The following is a 20,435-nucleotide window of genomic DNA, read 5'->3' on the forward strand; positions in this document are numbered from 1 at the left end:
TTGTTATAGGAGTCAAGTTATAAGCAGGAAACTGTGTATGGGGAGGTATCAGAAGATTAGAGTAGAGATCAAAGGAGAGGACAGGTGATAAAGGATAGAGTAATGAAATGAACAGAGGACAGGTCTAGGAGGAGGAGCACAGGGTAATGAAATGAACAGAGGACAGGTCTAGGAGGAGCACAGGGTAATGTAGAAGGCAGAGGACAGGTCTAAGAGGAGCACAGGGTAATGTAGAAGGCAGAGGACAGGTCTAGGAGGAGGAGCACAGAGTAATGTAGAAGGCAGAGGACAGGTCTAGGAGGAGCACAGAGTAATGTAGAAGGCAGAGGACAGGTCTAGGAGGAGGAGCACAGTAATGTAGAAGGCAGAGGATAGGTCTAGGAGGAGCACAGAGTAATGTAGAAGGCAGAGGACAGGTCTAGGAGGAGCACAGAGTAATGTAGAAGGCAGAGGACAAGTCTAGGAGGAGCACAGTAATGTAGAAGGCAGAGGATAGGTCTAGGAGGAGCACAGAGTAATGTAGAAGGCAGAGGACAGGTCTAGGAGGAGGAGCACAGAGTAATGCAGAAGGCAGAGGACAGGTCTAGGAGGTGGAGCACAGAGTAATGTAGAAGGCAGAGGATAGGTCTAGGAGGAGCACAGAGTAATGTAGAAGGCAGAGGACAGGTCTAGGAGGAGGAGCACGGAGTAATGTAGAAGGCAATAGACAGGACTAGGAGGAGGAGCACGGAGTAATGTAGAAGGCAGAGGACAGGTCTAGGAGAAGCACAGAGTAATGTAGAAGGCAGAGGACAGGTCTAGGAGGAGGAGCACAGAGTAATGTAGAAGGCAGAGGACAGGTCTAGGAGGAGGAGCACAGAGTAATATAGAAGGCAGAGGACAGATCTAGGAGGAGGAGCACAGAGTAATGCAGAAGGCAGAGGACAGGTCTAGGAGGAGGAGCACAGAGTAATGTAGAAGGCAAAGGACAGGTCTAGGAGGAGGAGCACAGGGTAATGCAGAAGGCAGAGGACAGGTCTAGGAGGAGGAGCACAGGGTAATGTAGAAGGCAGAGGACAGGTCTAGGAGGAGGAGCACAGGGTAATGCAGAAGGCAGAGGACAGGTCTAGGAGGAGGAGCACAGAGTAATGTAGAAGGCAGAGGACAGGTCTGAGGAGGAGCACAGGGTAATGCAGAAGGCAGAGGACGGGTTTAGGAGGAGGAGCACAGAGTAATGTAAAAGGCAGAGGACGGGTCTAGGAGGAGGAGCACAGAGTAATGTAGAAGGCAGAGGACGGGACTAGGAAGAGGAGCACAGAGTAATGAAGAAGGCAGAGGACGGGTTTGGGAAGAGTAGCACAGAGTAATGTAGAAGGCAGTGGACGGGTCTAGGAAGAGTAGCACAGAGTAATGTAGAAGGCGGAGGACAGGACTAGGAAGAGGAGCACAGAGTAATGTAGAAGGCAGAGGACAGGTCTAGGAGGAGGAGCACAGTAATGTAGAAGGCAGAAGACAGGACTAGGAGGAGGAGCACAGAGTAATGTAGAAGGCAGAGGACAGGTCTAGGAGGAGGAGCACAGAGTAATGTAGAAGGCAGAGGACAGGTCTAGGAGGAGCACAGGGTAATGTAGAAGGCAGAGGACAGGTCTAGGAGGAGGAGCACAGGGTAATGTAGAAGGCAGAGGACAGGTCTAGGAGGAGGAGCACAGAGTGCCTTCTACATTAGAGGACAGGTCTAGGAGGAGGAGCACAGGGTAATGTAGAAGGCAGAGGACAGGTCTAGGAGGAGGAGCACAGGGTAATGTAGAAGGCAGAGGACAGGTCTAGGAGGAGGAGCACAGAGTGCCTTCTACATTAGAGGACAGGTCTAGGAGGAGGAGCACAGAGTAATGTAGAAGGCAGAGGACGGGTCTAGGAGGAGGAGCACAGAGTAATGTAGAAGGCAGAGGACGGGTCTAGGAGGAGGAGCACAGAGTAATGTAGAAGGCAGAGGACAGGTCTCGGAGGAGGAGCACAGGGTAATGCAGAAGGCAGAGGACAGGTCTAGGAGGAGCACAGAGTAATGTAGAAGGCAGAGGACAGGTCTAGGAAGAGGAGCACAGAGTAATGTAGAAGGCAGAGGACAGGTCTAGGAGGAGGAGCACAGAGTAATGTAGAAGGCAGAGGACAGGTCTAGGAGGAGGAGCACAGAGTAATGTAGAAGGCAGAGGACAGGTCTAGGAAGAGGAGCACAGAGTAATGTAGAAGGCAGAGGACAGGTCTAGGAGGAGGAGCACAGAGTAATGTAGAAGGCAGAGGACAGGTCTGAGGAGGAGCACAGGGTAATGCAGAAGGCAGAGGAGGGGTCTAGGAGGAGGAGCACAGAGTAATGTAAAAGGCAGAGGACAGGTCTAGGAGGAGGAGCACAGAGTAATGTAGAAGGCAGAGGACGGGACTAGGAAGAGGAGCACAGAGTAATGTAGAAGGCAGAGGACAGGTCTAGGAGGAGGAGCACAGGGTAATGTAGAAGGCAGAGGACGGGTCTAGGAGGAGGAGCACAGAGTAATGTAGAAGGCAGAGGACAGGTCTAGGAGGAGGAGCACAGGGTAATGTAGAAGGCAGAGGACAGGTCTAGGAAGAGGAGCACAGAGTAATGTAGAAGGCAGAGGACAGGTCTAGGAGGAGGAGCACAGAGTAATGCGGAAGGCAGAGGACAGGTCTAGGAGGAGGAGCACAGAGTAATGTAGAAGGCAGAGGACAGGTCTAGGAGGAGGAGCACAGAGTAATGTAGAAGGCAGAGGACAGGTCTAGGAAGAGGAGCACAGAGTAATGTAGAAGGCAGAGGACAGGTCTAGGAGGAGGAGCACAGAGTAATGTAGAAGGCAGAGGACAGGTCTGAGGAGGAGCACAGGGTAATGCAGAAGGCAGAGGAGGGGTCTAGGAGGAGGAGCACAGAGTAATGTAGAAGGCAGAGGACAGGTCTAGGAGGAGGAGCACAGAGTAATGTAGAAGGCAGAGGACGGGACTAGGAAGAGGAGCACAGAGTAATGTAGAAGGCAGAGGACAGGTCTAGGAGGAGGAGCACAGGGTAATGTAGAAGGCAGAGGACAGGTCTAGGAGGAGGAGCACAGAGTAATGTAGAAGGCAGAGGACAGGTCTTGGAGGAGGAGCACAGAATAATGTAGAAGGCGGAGGACAGGACTAGGAAGAGGAGCACAGAGTAATGTAGTAGGCAAAGGACAGGTCTAGGAGGAGGAGCACAGTAATGTTGAAGGCAGAGGACAGGACTAGGAGGAGCACAGGGTAATGTAGAAGGCAGAGGACAGGTCTAGGAGGAGGAGCACAGGGTAATGTAGAAGGCAGAGGACAGGTCTAGGAGGAGGAGCACAGAGTGCCTTCTACATTAGAGGACAGGTCTAGGAGGAGGAGCACAGGGTAATGTAGAAGGCAGAGGACAGGTCTAGGAGGAGGAGCACAGAGTAATGTAGAAGGCAGAGGACGGGTCTAGGAGGAGGAGCACAGAGTAATGCAGAAGGCAGAGGACAGGTCTAGGAGGTGGAGCACAGAGTAATGCAGAAGGCAGAGGACAGGTCTAGGAGGTGGAGCACAGAGTAATGTAGAAGGCAGAGGATAGGTCTAGGAGGAGCACAGAGTAATGTAGAAGGCAGAGGACAGGTCTAGGAGGAGGAGCACAGAGTAATGCAGAAGGCAGAGGACAGGTCTAGGAGGTGGAGCACAGAGTAATGTAGAAGGCAGAGGATAGGTCTAGGAGGAGCACAGAGTAATGTAGAAGGCAGAGGACAGGTCTAGGAGGAGCACAGAGTAATGTAGAAGGCAGAGGACAGGTCTAGGAGGAGGAGCACAGAGTAATGCAGAAGGCAGAGGACAGGTCTAGGAGGTGGAGCACAGAGTAATGTAGAAGGCAGAGGATAGGTCTAGGAGGAGCACAGAGTAATGTAGAAGGCAGAGGACAGGTCTAGGAGGAGCACAGAGTAATGTAGAAGGCAGAGGACAGGTCTAGGAGGAGGAGCACAGTAATGTAGAAGGCAATAGACAGGTCTAGGAGAAGCACAGAGTAATGTAGAAGGCAGAGGACAGGTCTAGGAGGAGGAGCACAGAGTAATGTAGAAGGCAGAGGACAGGTCTAGGAGGAGGAGCACGGAGTAATGTAGAAGGCAATAGACAGGTCTAGGAGAAGCACAGAGTAATGTAGAAGGCAATAGACAGGTCTAGGAGAAGCACAGAGTAATGTAGAAGGCAATAGACAGGTCTAGGAGAAGCACAGAGTAATGTAGAAGGCAGAGGACAGGTCTAGGAGGAGGAGCACAGAGTAATGTAGAAGGCAGAGGACAGGTCTAGGAGGAGGAGCACAGAGTAATGTAGAAGGCAGAGGACAGGTCTAGGAGGAGGAGCACAGAGTAATGTAGAAGGCAGAGGACAGGTCTAGGAGGAGGAGCACAGAGTAATATAGAAGGCAGAGGACAGATCTAGGAGGAGGAGCACAGAGTAATGCAGAAGGCAGAGGACAGGTCTAGGAGGAGGAGCACAGAGTAATGTAGAAGGCAAAGGACAGGTCTAGGAGGAGGAGCACAGGGTAATGCAGAAGGCAGAGGACAGGTCTAGGAGGAGGAGCACAGGGTAATGCAGAAGGCAGAGGACAGGTCTAGGAGGAGGAGCACAGAGTAATGTAGAATACAGAGGACAGGTCTAGGAAGAGGAGCACAGAGTAATGTAGAAGGCAGAGGACAGGTCTAGGAGGAGGAGCACAGAGTAATGTAGAAGGCAGAGGACAGGTCTAGGAGGAGGAGCACAGGGTAATGCGGAAGGCAGAGGACAGGTCTAGGAGGAGGAGCACAGAGTAATGTAGAAGGCAGAGGACAGGTCTAGGAGGAGGAGCACAGAGTAATGTAGAAGGCAGAGGACAGGTCTAGGAAGAGGAGCACAGAGTAATGTAGAAGGCAGAGGACAGGTCTAGGAGGAGGAGCACAGAGTAATGTAGAAGGCAGAGGACAGGTCTGAGGAGGAGCACAAGGTAATGCAGAAGGCAGAGGACAGGTCTAGGAGGAGGAGCACAGGGTAATGCGGAAGGTAGACGACAGGACTAGGAGGAGGAGCACAGGGTAATGCAGAAGGCAGAGGACGGGTCTAGGAGGAGGAGCACAGAGTAATGTAAAAGGCAGAGAACGGGTCTAGGAGGAGGAGCACAGAGTAATGTAGAAGGCAGAGGACGGGACTAGGAAGAGGAGCACAGAGTAATGAAGAAGGCAGAGGACGGGTTTGGGAAGAGTAGCACAGAGTAATGTAGAAGGCAGTGGACGGGTCTAGGAAGAGTAGCACAGAGTAATGTAGAAGGCGGAGGACAGGACTAGGAAGAGGAGCACAGAGTAATGTAGAAGGCAGAGGACAGGTCTAGGAGGAGGAGCACAGAGTAATGTAGAAGGCAGACGACAGGACTAGGAGGAGGAGCACAGAGTAATGTAGAAGGCAGAGGACAGGTCTAGGAGGAGGAGCACAGAGTAATGTAGAAGGCAGAGGACAGGTCTAGGAGGAGCACAGGGTAATGTAGAAGGCAGAGGACAGGTCTAGGAGGAGGAGCACAGGGTAATGTAGAAGGCAGAGGACAGGTCTAGGAGGAGGAGCACAGAGTGCCTTCTACATTAGAGGACAGGTCTAGGAGGAGGAGCACAGGGTAATGTAGAAGGCAGAGGACAGGTCTAGGAGGAGGAGCACAGGGTAATGTAGAAGGCAGAGGACAGGTCTAGGAGGAAGAGCACAGAGTGCCTTCTACATTAGAGGACAGGTCTAGGAGGAGGAGCACAGAGTAATGTAGAAGGCAGAGGACGGGTCTAGGAGGAGGAGCACAGAGTAATGTAGAAGGCAGAGGACAGGTCTAGGAGGAGCACAGAGTAATGTAGAAGGCAGAGGACAGGTCTAGGAAGAGGAGCACAGAGTAATGTAGAAGGCAGAGGACAGGTCTAGGAGGAGGAGCACAGAGTAATGTAGAAGGCAGAGGACAGGTCTAGGAGGAGGAGCACAGGGTAATGCGGAAGGCAGAGGACAGGTCTAGGAGGAGGAGCACAGAGTAATGTAGAAGGCAGAGGACAGGTCTAGGAGGAGGAGCACAGAGTAATGTAGAAGGCAGAGGACAGGTCTAGGAAGAGGAGCACAGAGTAATGTAGAAGGCAGAGGACAGGTCTAGGAGGAGGAGCACAGAGTAATGTAGAAGGCAGAGGACAGGTCTGAGGAGGAGCACAGGGTAATGCAGAAGGCAGAGGACAGGTCTAGGAGGAGGAGCACAGGGTAATGCGGAAGGTAGACGACAGGACTAGGAGGAGGAGCACAGGGTAATGCAGAAGGCAGAGGAGGGGTCTAGGAGGAGGAGCACAGAGTAATGTAAAAGGCAGAGGACAGGTCTAGGAGGAGGAGCACAGAGTAATGAAGAAGGCAGAGGACGGGTTTGGGAAGAGTAGCACAGAGTAATGTAGAAGGCAGAGGACAGGTCTAGGAGGAGGAGCACAGAGTAATGTAGAAGGCAGAGGACGGGACTAGGAAGAGGAGCACAGAGTAATGTAGAAGGCAGAGGACAGGTCTAGGAGGAGGAGCACAGGGTAATGTAGAAGGCAGAGGACAGGTCTAGGAGGAGGAGCACAGAGTAATGTAGAAGGCAGAGGACAGGTCTTGGAGGAGGAGCACAGAATAATGTAGAAGGCGGAGGACAGGACTAGGAAGAGGAGCACAGAGTAATGTAGAAGGCAGAGGACAGGTCTAGGAGGAGGAGCACAGTAATGTAGAAGGCAGAGGACAGGACTAGGAGGAGGAGCACAGAGTAATGTAGAAGGCAGAGGACGGGTCTAGGAGGAGGAGCACAGTAATGTAGAAGGCAGGGACAGGTCTAGGAGGAGGAGCACAGAGTGCCTTCTACATTAGAGGACAGGTCTAGGAGGAGGAGCACAGGGTAATGTAGAAGGCAGAGGACAGGTCTAGGAGGAGGAGCACAGGGTAATGTAGAAGGCAGAGGACAGGTCTAGGAGGAGGAGCACAGAGTGCCTTCTACATTAGAGGACAGGTCTAGGAGGAGGAGCACAGAGTAATGTAGAAGGCAGAGGACGGGTCTAGGAGGAGGAGCACAGAGTAATGTAGAAGGCAGAGGATGGGTCTAGGAGGAGGAGCACAGAGTAATGTAGAAGGCAGAGGACAGGTCTAGGAGGAGGAGCACAGTAATGTAGAAGGCAGAGGACAGGTCTAGGAGGAGGAGCACAGGGTAATGCAGAAGGCAGAGGACAGGTCTAGGAGGAGCACAGAGTAATGTAGAAGGCAGAGGACAGGTCTAGGAAGAGGAGCACAGAGTAATGTAGAAGGCAGAGGACAGGTCTAGGAGGAGGAGCACAGAGTAATGTAGAAGGCAGAGGACAGGTCTAGGAGGAGGAGCACAGGGTAATGCGGAAGGCAGAGGACAGGTCTAGGAGGAGGAGCACAGAGTAATGTAGAAGGCAGAGGACAGGTCTAGGAGGAGGAGCACAGAGTAATGTAGAAGGCAGAGGACAGGTCTAGGAAGAGGAGCACAGAGTAATGTAGAAGGCAGAGGACAGGTCTAGGAAGAGGAGCACAGAGTAATGTAGAAGGCAGAGGACAGGTCTAGGAGGAGGAGCACAGGGTAATGCGGAAGGTAGACGACAGGACTAGGAGGAGGAGCAGAGGGTAATGCAGAAGGCAGAGGAGGGGTCTAGGAGGAGGAGCACAGAGTAATGTAAAAGGCAGAGGACAGGTCTAGGAGGAGGAGCACAGAGTAATGAAGAAGGCAGAGGACGGGTTTGGGAAGAGTAGCACAGAGTAATGTAGAAGGCAGAGGACAGGTCTAGGAGGAGGAGCACAGAGTAATGTAGAAGGCAGAGGACGGGACTAGGAAGAGGAGCACAGAGTAATGTAGAAGGCAGAGGACAGGTCTAGGAGGAGGAGCACAGAGTAATGTAGAAGGCAGAGGACAGGTCTTGGAGGAGGAGCACAGAATAATGTAGAAGGCGGAGGACAGGACTAGGAAGAGGAGCACAGAGTAATGTAGAAGGCAGAGGACAGGTCTAGGAGGAGGAGCACAGTAATGTAGAAGGCAGAGGACAGGACTAGGAGGAGGAGCACAGAGTAATGTAGAAGGCAGAGGACAGGTCTAGGAGGAGGAGCACAGAGTAATGTAGAAGGCAGAGGACGGGTCTAGGAGGAGGAGCACAGTAATGTAGAAGGCAGAGGACAGGTCTAGGAGGAGGAGCACAGAGTAATGTAGAAGGCAGAGGACAGGTCTAGGAGGAGCACAGGGTAATGTAGAAGGCAGAGGACGGGTCTAGGAGGAGGAGCACAGAGTAATGTAGAAGGCAGAGGACAGGTCTAGGAGGAGGAGCACAGAGTAATGTACAAGGCAGAGGACAGGTCTGAGGAGGAGCACAGGGTAATGCAGAAGGCAGAGGACAGGTCTAGGAGGAGGAGCACAGGGTAATGCGGAAGGCAGACGACAGGACTAGGAGGAGGAGCACAGGGTAATGCAGAAGGCAGAGGAGGGGTCTAGGAGGAGGAGCACAGAGTAATGTAAAAGGCAGAGGACAGGTCTAGGAGGAGGAGCACAGAGTAATGAAGAAGGCAGAGGACGGGTTTGGGAAGAGTAGCACAGAGTAATGTAGAAGGCAGAGGACAGGTCTAGGAGGAGGAGCACAGAGTAATGTAGAAGGCAGAGGACGGGTTTGGGAAGAGTAGCACAGAGTAATGTAGAAGGCAGAGGACAGGTCTAGGAGGAGGAGCACAGAGTAATGTAGAAGGCAGAGGACGGGACTAGGAAGAGGAGCACAGAGTAATGTAGAAGGCAGAGGACAGGTCTAGGAGGAGGAGCACAGGGTAATGTAGAAGGCAGAGGACAGGTCTAGGAGGAGGAGCACAGAGTAATGTAGAAGGCAGAGGACAGGTCTTGGAGGAGGAGCACAGAATAATGTAGAAGGCGGAGGACAGGACTAGGAAGAGGAGCACAGAGTAATGTAGAAGGCAGAGGACAGGTCTAGGAGGAGGAGCACAGTAATGTAGAAGGCAGAGGACAGGACTAGGAGGAGGAGCACAGAGTAATGTAGAAGGCAGAGGACGGGTCTAGGAGGAGGAGCACAGTAATGTAGAAGGCAGGGACAGGTCTAGGAGGAGGAGCACAGAGTGCCTTCTACATTAGAGGACAGGTCTAGGAGGAGGAGCACAGGGTAATGTAGAAGGCAGAGGACAGGTCTAGGAGGAGGAGCACAGGGTAATGTAGAAGGCAGAGGACAGGTCTAGGAGGAGGAGCACAGAGTGCCTTCTACATTAGAGGACAGGTCTAGGAGGAGGAGCACAGAGTAATGTAGAAGGCAGAGGACGGGTCTAGGAGGAGGAGCACAGAGTAATGTAGAAGGCAGAGGATGGGTCTAGGAGGAGGAGCACAGAGTAATGTAGAAGGCAGAGGACAGGTCTAGGAGGAGGAGCACAGTAATGTAGAAGGCAGAGGACAGGTCTAGGAGGAGGAGCACAGGGTAATGCAGAAGGCAGAGGACAGGTCTAGGAGGAGCACAGAGTAATGTAGAAGGCAGAGGACAGGTCTAGGAAGAGGAGCACAGAGTAATGTAGAAGGCAGAGGACAGGTCTAGGAGGAGGAGCACAGAGTAATGTAGAAGGCAGAGGACAGGTCTAGGAGGAGGAGCACAGGGTAATGCGGAAGGCAGAGGACAGGTCTAGGAGGAGGAGCACAGAGTAATGTAGAAGGCAGAGGACAGGTCTAGGAGGAGGAGCACAGAGTAATGTAGAAGGCAGAGGACAGGTCTAGGAAGAGGAGCACAGAGTAATGTAGAAGGCAGAGGACAGGTCTAGGAAGAGGAGCACAGAGTAATGTAGAAGGCAGAGGACAGGTCTAGGAGGAGGAGCACAGGGTAATGCGGAAGGTAGACGACAGGACTAGGAGGAGGAGCAGAGGGTAATGCAGAAGGCAGAGGAGGGGTCTAGGAGGAGGAGCACAGAGTAATGTAAAAGGCAGAGGACAGGTCTAGGAGGAGGAGCACAGAGTAATGAAGAAGGCAGAGGACGGGTTTGGGAAGAGTAGCACAGAGTAATGTAGAAGGCAGAGGACAGGTCTAGGAGGAGGAGCACAGAGTAATGTAGAAGGCAGAGGACGGGACTAGGAAGAGGAGCACAGAGTAATGTAGAAGGCAGAGGACAGGTCTAGGAGGAGGAGCACAGAGTAATGTAGAAGGCAGAGGACAGGTCTTGGAGGAGGAGCACAGAATAATGTAGAAGGCGGAGGACAGGACTAGGAAGAGGAGCACAGAGTAATGTAGAAGGCAGAGGACAGGTCTAGGAGGAGGAGCACAGTAATGTAGAAGGCAGAGGACAGGACTAGGAGGAGGAGCACAGAGTAATGTAGAAGGCAGAGGACAGGTCTAGGAGGAGGAGCACAGAGTAATGTAGAAGGCAGAGGACGGGTCTAGGAGGAGGAGCACAGTAATGTAGAAGGCAGAGGACAGGTCTAGGAGGAGGAGCACAGAGTAATGTAGAAGGCAGAGGACAGGTCTAGGAGGAGCACAGGGTAATGTAGAAGGCAGAGGACGGGTCTAGGAGGAGGAGCACAGAGTAATGTAGAAGGCAGAGGACAGGTCTAGGAGGAGGAGCACAGAGTAATGTACAAGGCAGAGGACAGGTCTGAGGAGGAGCACAGGGTAATGCAGAAGGCAGAGGACAGGTCTAGGAGGAGGAGCACAGGGTAATGCGGAAGGCAGACGACAGGACTAGGAGGAGGAGCACAGGGTAATGCAGAAGGCAGAGGACGGGTCTAGGAGGAGGAGCACAGAGTAATGAAGAAGGCAGAGGACGGGTTTGGGAAGAGTAGCACAGAGTAATGTAGAAGGCAGTGGACGGGTCTAGGAAGAGTAGCACAGAGTAATGTAGAAGGCAGAGGACAGGACTAGGAGGAGGAGCACAGAGTAATGTGGAAGGCAGAGGACAGGTCTAGGAGGAGGAGCACAGAGTAATGTAGAAGGCAGAGGACGGGTCTAGGAGGAGGAGCACAGAGTAATGTAGAAGGCAGAGGACAGGTCTAGGAGGAGGAGCACAGAGTAATGTAGAAGGCAGAGGACGGGACTAGGAAGAGGAGCAAGAGTAATGTAGAAGGCAGAGGACAGGTCTAGGAGGAGCACAGGGTAATGTAGAAGGCAGAGGACAGGTCTAGGAGGAGGAGCACAGGGTAATGTAGAAGGCAGAGGACAGGTCTAGGAGGAGGAGCACAGAGTAATGTAGAAGGCAGAGGACAGGTCTAGGAGGAGGAGCACAGGGTAATGTAGAAGGCAGAGGACAGGTCTAGGAGGAGGAGCACAGAGTAATGTAGAAGGCAGAGGACAGGTCTAGGAGGAGGAGCACAGGGTAATGCGGAAGGCAGAGGACAGGTCTAGGAGGAGGAGCACAGAGTAATGTAGAAGGCAGAGGACAGGTCTAGGAGGAGGAGCACAGGGTAATGCAGAAGGCAGAGGACAGGTCTAGGAGGAGCACAGAGTAATGCAGAAGGCAGAGGACAGGTCTAGGAAGAGGAGCACAGAGTAATGTAGAAGGCAGAGGACAGGTCTAGGAGGAGGAGCACAGAGTAATGTAGAAGGCAGAGGACAGGTCTAGGAGGAGGAGCACAGGGTAATGCGGAAGGCAGAGGACAGGTCTAGGAGGAGGAGCACAGAGTAATGTAGAAGGCAGAGGACAGGTCTAGGAGGAGGAGCACAGAGTAATGTAGAAGGCAGAGGATGGGTCTAGGAGGAGGAGCACAGAGTAATGTAGAAGGCAGAGGACAGGTCTAGGAGGAGGAGCACAGAGTAATGTAGAAGGCAGAGGACAGGTCTAGGAGGAGGAGCACAGAGTAATGTAGAAGGCAGAGGATGGGTCTAGGAGGAGGAGCACAGAGTAATGTAGAAGGCAGAGGACAGGTCTAGGAGGAGGAGCACAGGGTAATGTAGAAGGCAGAGGACAGGTCTAGGAGGAGGAGCACAGAGTAATGTAGAAGGCAGAGGACAGGTCTTGGAGGAGGAGCACAGAATAATGTAGAAGGCGGAGGACAGGACTAGGAAGAGGAGCACAGAGTAATGTAGAAGGCAGAGGACAGGTCTAGGAGGAGCACAGGGTAATGTAGAAGGCAGAGGACAGGTCTAGGAGGAGGAGCACAGGGTAATGTAGAAGGCAGAGGACAGGTCTAGGAGGAGGAGCAGAGTAATGTAGAAGGCAGAGGACAGGTCTAGGAGGAGGAGCACAGGGTAATGTAGAAGGCAGAGGACGGGTCTAGGAGGAGGAGCACAGAGTAATGTAGAAGGCAGAGGACGGGTCTAGGAGGAGGAGCACAGTAATGTAGAAGGCAGAGGACAGGTCTAGGAGGAGGAGCACAGGGTAATGCAGAAGGCAGAGGACAGGTCTAGGAGGAGCACAGAGTAATGTAGAAGGCAGAGGACAGGTCTAGGAAGAGGAGCACAGAGTAATGTAGAAGGCAGAGGACAGGTCTAGGAGGAGGAGCACAGGGTAATGCGGAAGGCAGAGGACAGGTCTAGGAGGAGGAGCACAGAGTAATGTAGAAGGCAGAGGACAGGCCTAGGAGGAGGAGCACAGAGTAATGTAGAAGGCAGAGGACAGGTCTAGGAAGAGGAGCACAGAGTAATGTAGAAGGCAGAGGACAGGTCTAGGAGGAGGAGCACAGAGTAATGTAGAAGGCAGAGGACAGGTCTAGGAGGAGGAGCACAGGGTAATGCGGAAGGTAGACGACAGGACTAGGAGGAGGAGCACAGGGTAATGCAGAAGGCAGAGGACGGGTCTAGGAGGAGGAGCACAGAGTAATGTAAAAGGCAGAGGACGGGTCTAGGAGGAGGAGCACAGAGTAATGAAGAAGGCAGAGGACGGGTTTGGGAAGAGTAGCACAGAGTAATGTAGAAGGCAGTGGACGGGTCTAGGAAGAGTAGCACAGAGTAATGTAGAAGGCAGAGGACAGGACTAGGAGGAGGAGCACAGTAATGTGGAAGGCAGAGGACAGGTCTAGGAGGAGGAGCACAGAGTAATGTAGAAGGCAGAGGACAGGTCTAGGAGGAGGAGCACAGAGTTATGTAGAAGGCAGAGGACAGGTCTAGGAGGAGGAGCACAGAGTAATGTAGAAGGCGGAGGACAGGACTAGGAAGAGGAGCACAGAGTAATGTAGAAGGCAGAGGACAGGTCTAGGAGGAGCACAGGGTAATGTAGAAGGCAGAGGACAGGACTAGGAAGAGGAGCACAGAGTAATGTAGAAGGCAGAGGACAGGTCTAGGAGGAGGAGCACAGTAATGTAGAAGGCAGAGGACAGGTCTGAGGAGGAGCACAGGGTAATGCAGAAGGCAGAGGACAGGTCTAGGAGGAGGAGCACAGAGTAATGTAGAAGGCAGAGGACAGGTCTAGGAGGAGGAGCACAGTAATGTAGAAGGCAGAGGACAGGTCTAGGAGGAGGAGCACAGAGTAATGTAGAAGACAGAGGACAGGTCTAGGAGGAGGAGCACAGAGTAATGTAGAAGGCAGAGGACAGGTCTAGGAGGAGCACAGGGTAATGTAGAAGGCAGAGGACAGGTCTAGGAGGAGGAGCACAGGGTAATGTAGAAGGCAGAGGACAGGTCTAGGAGGAGGAGCACAGAGTAATGTAGAAGGCAGAGGACAGGTCTAGGAGGAGGAGCACAGGGTAATGTAGAAGGCAGAGGACGGGTCTAGGAGGAGGAGCACAGAGTAATGTAGAAGGCAGAGGAGAGGTCTAGGAGGAGGAGCACAGTAATGTAGAAGGCAGAGGACAGGTCTGAGGAGGAGCACAGGGTAATGCAGAAGGCAGAGGACAGGTCTAGGAGGAGGAGCACAGAGTAATGTAGAAGGCAGAGGACAGGACTAGGAGGAGGAGCACAGAGTAATGTAGAAGACAGAGGACAGGTCTAGGAGGAGGAGCACAGAGTAATGTAGAAGGCAGAGGACAGGTCTAGGAGGAGCACAGGGTAATGTAGAAGGCAGAGGACAGGTCTAGGAGGAGGAGCACAGGGTAATGTAGAAGGCAGAGGACAGGTCTAGGAGGAGGAGCACAGAGTAATGTAGAAGGCAGAGGACAGGTCTAGGAGGAGGAGCACAGGGTAATGTAGAAGGCAGAGGACGGGTCTAGGAGGAGGAGCACAGTAATGTAGAAGGCAGAGGACAGGTCTGAGGAGGAGCACAGGGTAATGCAGAAGGCAGAGGACAGGTCTAGGAGGAGGAGCACAGGGTAATGCGGAAGGCAGACGACAGGACTAGGAGGAGGAGCACAGGGTAATGCAGAAGGCAGAGGACGGGTCTAGGAGGAGGAGCACAGTAATGTAGAAGGCAGAGGACAGGTCTGAGGAGGAGCACAGGGTAATGCAGAAGGCAGAGGACAGGTCTAGGAGGAGGAGCACAGGGTAATGCGGAAGGCAGACGACAGGACTAGGAGGAGGAGCACAGGGTAATGCAGAAGGCAGAGGAGGGGTCTAGGAGGAGGAGCACAGAGTAATGTAAAAGGCAGAGGACGGGTCTAGGAGGAGGAGCACAGAGTAATGAAGAAGGCAGAGGACGGGTTTGGGAAGAGTAGCACAGAGTAATGTAGAAGGCAGAGGACAGGACTAGGAGGAGGAGCACAGTAATGTGGAAGGCAGAGGACAGGTCTAGGAGGAGGAGCACAGAGTAATGTAGAAGGCAGAGGACGGGTCTAGGAGGAGGAGCACAGAGTAATGTAGAAGGCAGAGGACAGGTCTAGGAGGAGCACAGGGTAATGTAGAAGGCAGAGGACGGGTCTAGGAGGAGGAGCACAGAGTAATGTAGAAGGCAGAGGACAGGTCTAGGAGGAGGAGCACAGAGTAATGTAGAAGGCAGAGGACAGGTCTGAGGAGGAGCACAGGGTAATGCAGAAGGCAGAGGAGGGGTCTAGGAGGAGGAGCACAGAGTAATGTAGAAGGCAGAGGACAGGTCTAGGAGGAGGAGCACAGAGTAATGTAGAAGGCAGAGGACGGGACTAGGAAGAGGAGCACAGAGTAATGTAGAAGGCAGAGGACAGGTCTAGGAGGAGGAGCACAGAGTAATGTAGAAGGCAGAGGACAGGTCTGAGGAGGAGCACAGGGTAATGCAGAAGGCAGAGGAGGGGTCTAGGAGGAGGAGCACAGAGTAATGTAGAAGGCAGAGGACAGGTCTAGGAGGAGGAGCACAGAGTAATGTAGAAGGCAGAGGACGGGACTAGGAAGAGGAGCACAGAGTAATGTAGAAGGCAGAGGACAGGTCTAGGAGGAGGAGCACAGGGTAATGTAGAAGGCAGAGGACAGGTCTAGGAGGAGGAGCACAGAGTAATGTAGAAGGCAGAGGACAGGTCTTGGAGGAGGAGCACAGAATAATGTAGAAGGCGGAGGACAGGACTAGGAAGAGGAGCACAGAGTAATGTAGTAGGCAAAGGACAGGTCTAGGAGGAGGAGCACAGTAATGTTGAAGGCAGAGGACAGGACTAGGAGGAGCACAGGGTAATGTAGAAGGCAGAGGACAGGTCTAGGAGGAGGAGCACAGGGTAATGTAGAAGGCAGAGGACAGGTCTAGGAGGAGGAGCACAGAGTGCCTTCTACATTAGAGGACAGGTCTAGGAGGAGGAGCACAGGGTAATGTAGAAGGCAGAGGACAGGTCTAGGAGGAGGAGCACAGAGTAATGTAGAAGGCAGAGGACGGGTCTAGGAGGAGGAGCACAGAGTAATGCAGAAGGCAGAGGACAGGTCTAGGAGGTGGAGCACAGAGTAATGCAGAAGGCAGAGGACAGGTCTAGGAGGTGGAGCACAGAGTAATGTAGAAGGCAGAGGATAGGTCTAGGAGGAGCACAGAGTAATGTAGAAGGCAGAGGACAGGTCTAGGAGGAGGAGCACAGAGTAATGCAGAAGGCAGAGGACAGGTCTAGGAGGTGGAGCACAGAGTAATGTAGAAGGCAGAGGATAGGTCTAGGAGGAGCACAGAGTAATGTAGAAGGCAGAGGACAGGTCTAGGAGGAGCACAGAGTAATGTAGAAGGCAGAGGACAGGTCTAGGAGGAGGAGCACAGAGTAATGCAGAAGGCAGAGGACAGGTCTAGGAGGTGGAGCACAGAGTAATGTAGAAGGCAGAGGATAGGTCTAGGAGGAGCACAGAGTAATGTAGAAGGCAGAGGACAGGTCTAGGAGGAGCACAGAGTAATGTAGAAGGCAGAGGACAGGTCTAGGAGGAGGAGCACAGTAATGTAGAAGGCAATAGACAGGTCTAGGAGAAGCACAGAGTAATGTAGAAGGCAGAGGACAGGTCTAGGAGGAGGAGCACAGAGTAATGTAGAAGGCAGAGGACAGGTCTAGGAGGAGGAGCACGGAGTAATGTAGAAGGCAATAGACAGGTCTAGGAGAAGCACAGAGTAATGTAGAAGGCAATAGACAGGTCTAGGAGAAGCACAGAGTAATGTAGAAGGCAATAGACAGGTCTAGGAGAAGCACAGAGTAATGTAGAAGGCAGAGGACAGGTCTAGGAGGAGGAGCACAGAGTAATGTAGAAGGCAGAGGACAGGTCTAGGAGGAGGAGCACAGAGTAATGTAGAAGGCAGAGGACAGGTCTAGGAGGAGGAGCACAGAGTAATGTAGAAGGCAGAGGACAGGTCTAGGAGGAGGAGCACAGAGTAATATAGAAGGCAGAGGACAGATCTAGGAGGAGGAGCACAGAGTAATGCAGAAGGCAGAGGACAGGTCTAGGAGGAGGAGCACAGAGTAATGTAGAAGGCAAAGGACAGGTCTAGGAGGAGGAGCACAGGGTAATGCAGAAGGCAGAGGACAGGTCTAGGAGGAGGAGCACAGGGTAATGCAGAAGGCAGAGGACAGGTCTAGGAGGAGGAGCACAGAGTAATGTAGAATACAGAGGACAGGTCTAGGAAGAGGAGCACAGAGTAATGTAGAAGGCAGAGGACAGGTCTAGGAGGAGGAGCACAGAGTAATGTAGAAGGCAGAGGACAGGTCTAGGAGGAGGAGCACAGGGTAATGCGGAAGGCAGAGGACAGGTCTAGGAGGAGGAGCACAGAGTAATGTAGAAGGCAGAGGACAGGTCTAGGAGGAGGAGCACAGAGTAATGTAGAAGGCAGAGGACAGGTCTAGGAAGAGGAGCACAGAGTAATGTAGAAGGCAGAGGACAGGTCTAGGAGGAGGAGCACAGAGTAATGTAGAAGGCAGAGGACAGGTCTGAGGAGGAGCACAAGGTAATGCAGAAGGCAGAGGACAGGTCTAGGAGGAGGAGCACAGGGTAATGCGGAAGGTAGACGACAGGACTAGGAGGAGGAGCACAGGGTAATGCAGAAGGCAGAGGACGGGTCTAGGAGGAGGAGCACAGAGTAATGTAAAAGGCAGAGAACGGGTCTAGGAGGAGGAGCACAGAGTAATGTAGAAGGCAGAGGACGGGACTAGGAAGAGGAGCACAGAGTAATGAAGAAGGCAGAGGACGGGTTTGGGAAGAGTAGCACAGAGTAATGTAGAAGGCAGTGGACGGGTCTAGGAAGAGTAGCACAGAGTAATGTAGAAGGCGGAGGACAGGACTAGGAAGAGGAGCACAGAGTAATGTAGAAGGCAGAGGACAGGTCTAGGAGGAGGAGCACAGTAATGTAGAAGGCAGACGACAGGACTAGGAGGAGGAGCACAGAGTAATGTAGAAGGCAGAGGACAGGTCTAGGAGGAGGAGCACAGAGTAATGTAGAAGGCAGAGGACAGGTCTAGGAGGAGCACAGGGTAATGTAGAAGGCAGAGGACAGGTCTAGGAGGAGGAGCACAGGGTAATGTAGAAGGCAGAGGACAGGTCTAGGAGGAGGAGCACAGAGTGCCTTCTACATTAGAGGACAGGTCTAGGAGGAGGAGCACAGGGTAATGTAGAAGGCAGAGGACAGGTCTAGGAGGAGGAGCACAGGGTAATGTAGAAGGCAGAGGACAGGTCGAGGAGGAAGAGCACAGAGTGCCTTCTACATTAGAGGACAGGTCTAGGAGGAGGAGCACAGAGTAATGTAGAAGGCAGAGGACGGGTCTAGGAGGAGGAGCACAGAGTAATGTAGAAGGCAGAGGACAGGTCTAGGAGGAGCACAGAGTAATGTAGAAGGCAGAGGACAGGTCTAGGAAGAGGAGCACAGAGTAATGTAGAAGGCAGAGGACAGGTCTAGGAGGAGGAGCACAGAGTAATGTAGAAGGCAGAGGACAGGTCTAGGAGGAGGAGCACAGGGTAATGCGGAAGGCAGAGGACAGGTCTAGGAGGAGGAGCACAGAGTAATGTAGAAGGCAGAGGACAGGTCTAGGAGGAGGAGCACAGAGTAATGTAGAAGGCAGAGGACAGGTCTAGGAAGAGGAGCACAGAGTAATGTAGAAGGCAGAGGACAGGTCTAGGAGGAGGAGCACAGAGTAATGTAGAAGGCAGAGGACAGGTCTGAGGAGGAGCACAGGGTAATGCAGAAGGCAGAGGACAGGTCTAGGAGGAGGAGCACAGGGTAATGCGGAAGGTAGACGACAGGACTAGGAGGAGGAGCACAGGGTAATGCAGAAGGCAGAGGAGGGGTCTAGGAGGAGGAGCACAGAGTAATGTAAAAGGCAGAGGACAGGTCTAGGAGGAGGAGCACAGAGTAATGAAGAAGGCAGAGGACGGGTTTGGGAAGAGTAGCACAGAGTAATGTAGAAGGCAGAGGACAGGTCTAGGAGGAGGAGCACAGAGTAATGTAGAAGGCAGAGGACGGGACTAGGAAGAGGAGCACAGAGTAATGTAGAAGGCAGAGGACAGGTCTAGGAGGAGGAGCACAGGGTAATGTAGAAGGCAGAGGACAGGTCTAGGAGGAGGAGCACAGAGTAATGTAGAAGGCAGAGGACAGGTCTTGGAGGAGGAGCACAGAATAATGTAGAAGGCGGAGGACAGGACTAGGAAGAGGAGCACAGAGTAATGTAGAAGGCAGAGGACAGGTCTAGGAGGAGGAGCACAGTAATGTAGAAGGCAGAGGACAGGACTAGGAGGAGGAGCACAGAGTAATGTAGAAGGCAGAGGACGGGTCTAGGAGGAGGAGCACAGTAATGTAGAAGGCAGGGACAGGTCTAGGAGGAGGAGCACAGAGTGCCTTCTACATTAGAGGACAGGTCTAGGAGGAGGAGCACAGGGTAATGTAGAAGGCAGAGGACAGGTCTAGGAGGAGGAGCACAGGGTAATGTAGAAGGCAGAGGACAGGTCTAGGAGGAGGAGCACAGAGTGCCTTCTACATTAGAGGACAGGTCTAGGAGGAGGAGCACAGAGTAATGTAGAAGGCAGAGGACGGGTCTAGGAGGAGGAGCACAGAGTAATGTAGAAGGCAGAGGATGGGTCTAGGAGGAGGAGCACAGAGTAATGTAGAAGGCAGAGGACAGGTCTAGGAGGAGGAGCACAGTAATGTAGAAGGCAGAGGACAGGTCTAGGAGGAGGAGCACAGGGTAATGCAGAAGGCAGAGGACAGGTCTAGGAGGAGCACAGAGTAATGTAGAAGGCAGAGGACAGGTCTAGGAAGAGGAGCACAGAGTAATGTAGAAGGCAGAGGACAGGTCTAGGAGGAGGAGCACAGAGTAATGTAGAAGGCAGAGGACAGGTCTAGGAGGAGGAGCACAGGGTAATGCGGAAGGCAGAGGACAGGTCTAGGAGGAGGAGCACAGAGTAATGTAGAAGGCAGAGGACAGGTCTAGGAGGAGGAGCACAGAGTAATGTAGAAGGCAGAGGACAGGTCTAGGAAGAGGAGCACAGAGTAATGTAGAAGGCAGAGGACAGGTCTAGGAAGAGGAGCACAGAGTAATGTAGAAGGCAGAGGACAGGTCTAGGAGGAGGAGCACAGGGTAATGCGGAAGGTAGACGACAGGACTAGGAGGAGGAGCAGAGGGTAATGCAGAAGGCAGAGGAGGGGTCTAGGAGGAGGAGCACAGAGTAATGTAAAAGGCAGAGGACAGGTCTAGGAGGAGGAGCACAGAGTAATGAAGAAGGCAGAGGACGGGTTTGGGAAGAGTAGCACAGAGTAATGTAGAAGGCAGAGGACAGGTCTAGGAGGAGGAGCACAGAGTAATGTAGAAGGCAGAGGACGGGACTAGGAAGAGGAGCACAGAGTAATGTAGAAGGCAGAGGACAGGTCTAGGAGGAGGAGCACAGAGTAATGTAGAAGGCAGAGGACAGGTCTTGGAGGAGGAGCACAGAATAATGTAGAAGGCGGAGGACAGGACTAGGAAGAGGAGCACAGAGTAATGTAGAAGGCAGAGGACAGGTCTAGGAGGAGGAGCACAGTAATGTAGAAGGCAGAGGACAGGACTAGGAGGAGGAGCACAGAGTAATGTAGAAGGCAGAGGACAGGTCTAGGAGGAGGAGCACAGAGTAATGTAGAAGGCAGAGGACGGGTCTAGGAGGAGGAGCACAGTAATGTAGAAGGCAGAGGACAGGTCTAGG

General features: G+C 52.8%; 1 protein-coding gene across 1 annotated transcript in view; it reads right to left on the reverse strand.

Moving 5' to 3' along the window:
- Positions 1–20,435, reverse strand: part of LOC141164594 (serine protease HTRA2, mitochondrial-like) — a 46,573-nt gene that overhangs the window by 708 nt on the left and 25,430 nt on the right. The gene's annotated exons all lie outside the window — the stretch shown is intronic.

Source organism: Phyllobates terribilis, unplaced genomic scaffold, assembly GCF_046119375.1.
Source record: "Phyllobates terribilis strain yellow unplaced genomic scaffold, ASM4611937v1 Scaffold_1__5_contigs__length_1240528914, whole genome shotgun sequence".
NCBI lineage: Eukaryota > Metazoa > Chordata > Amphibia > Anura > Dendrobatidae > Phyllobates > Phyllobates terribilis.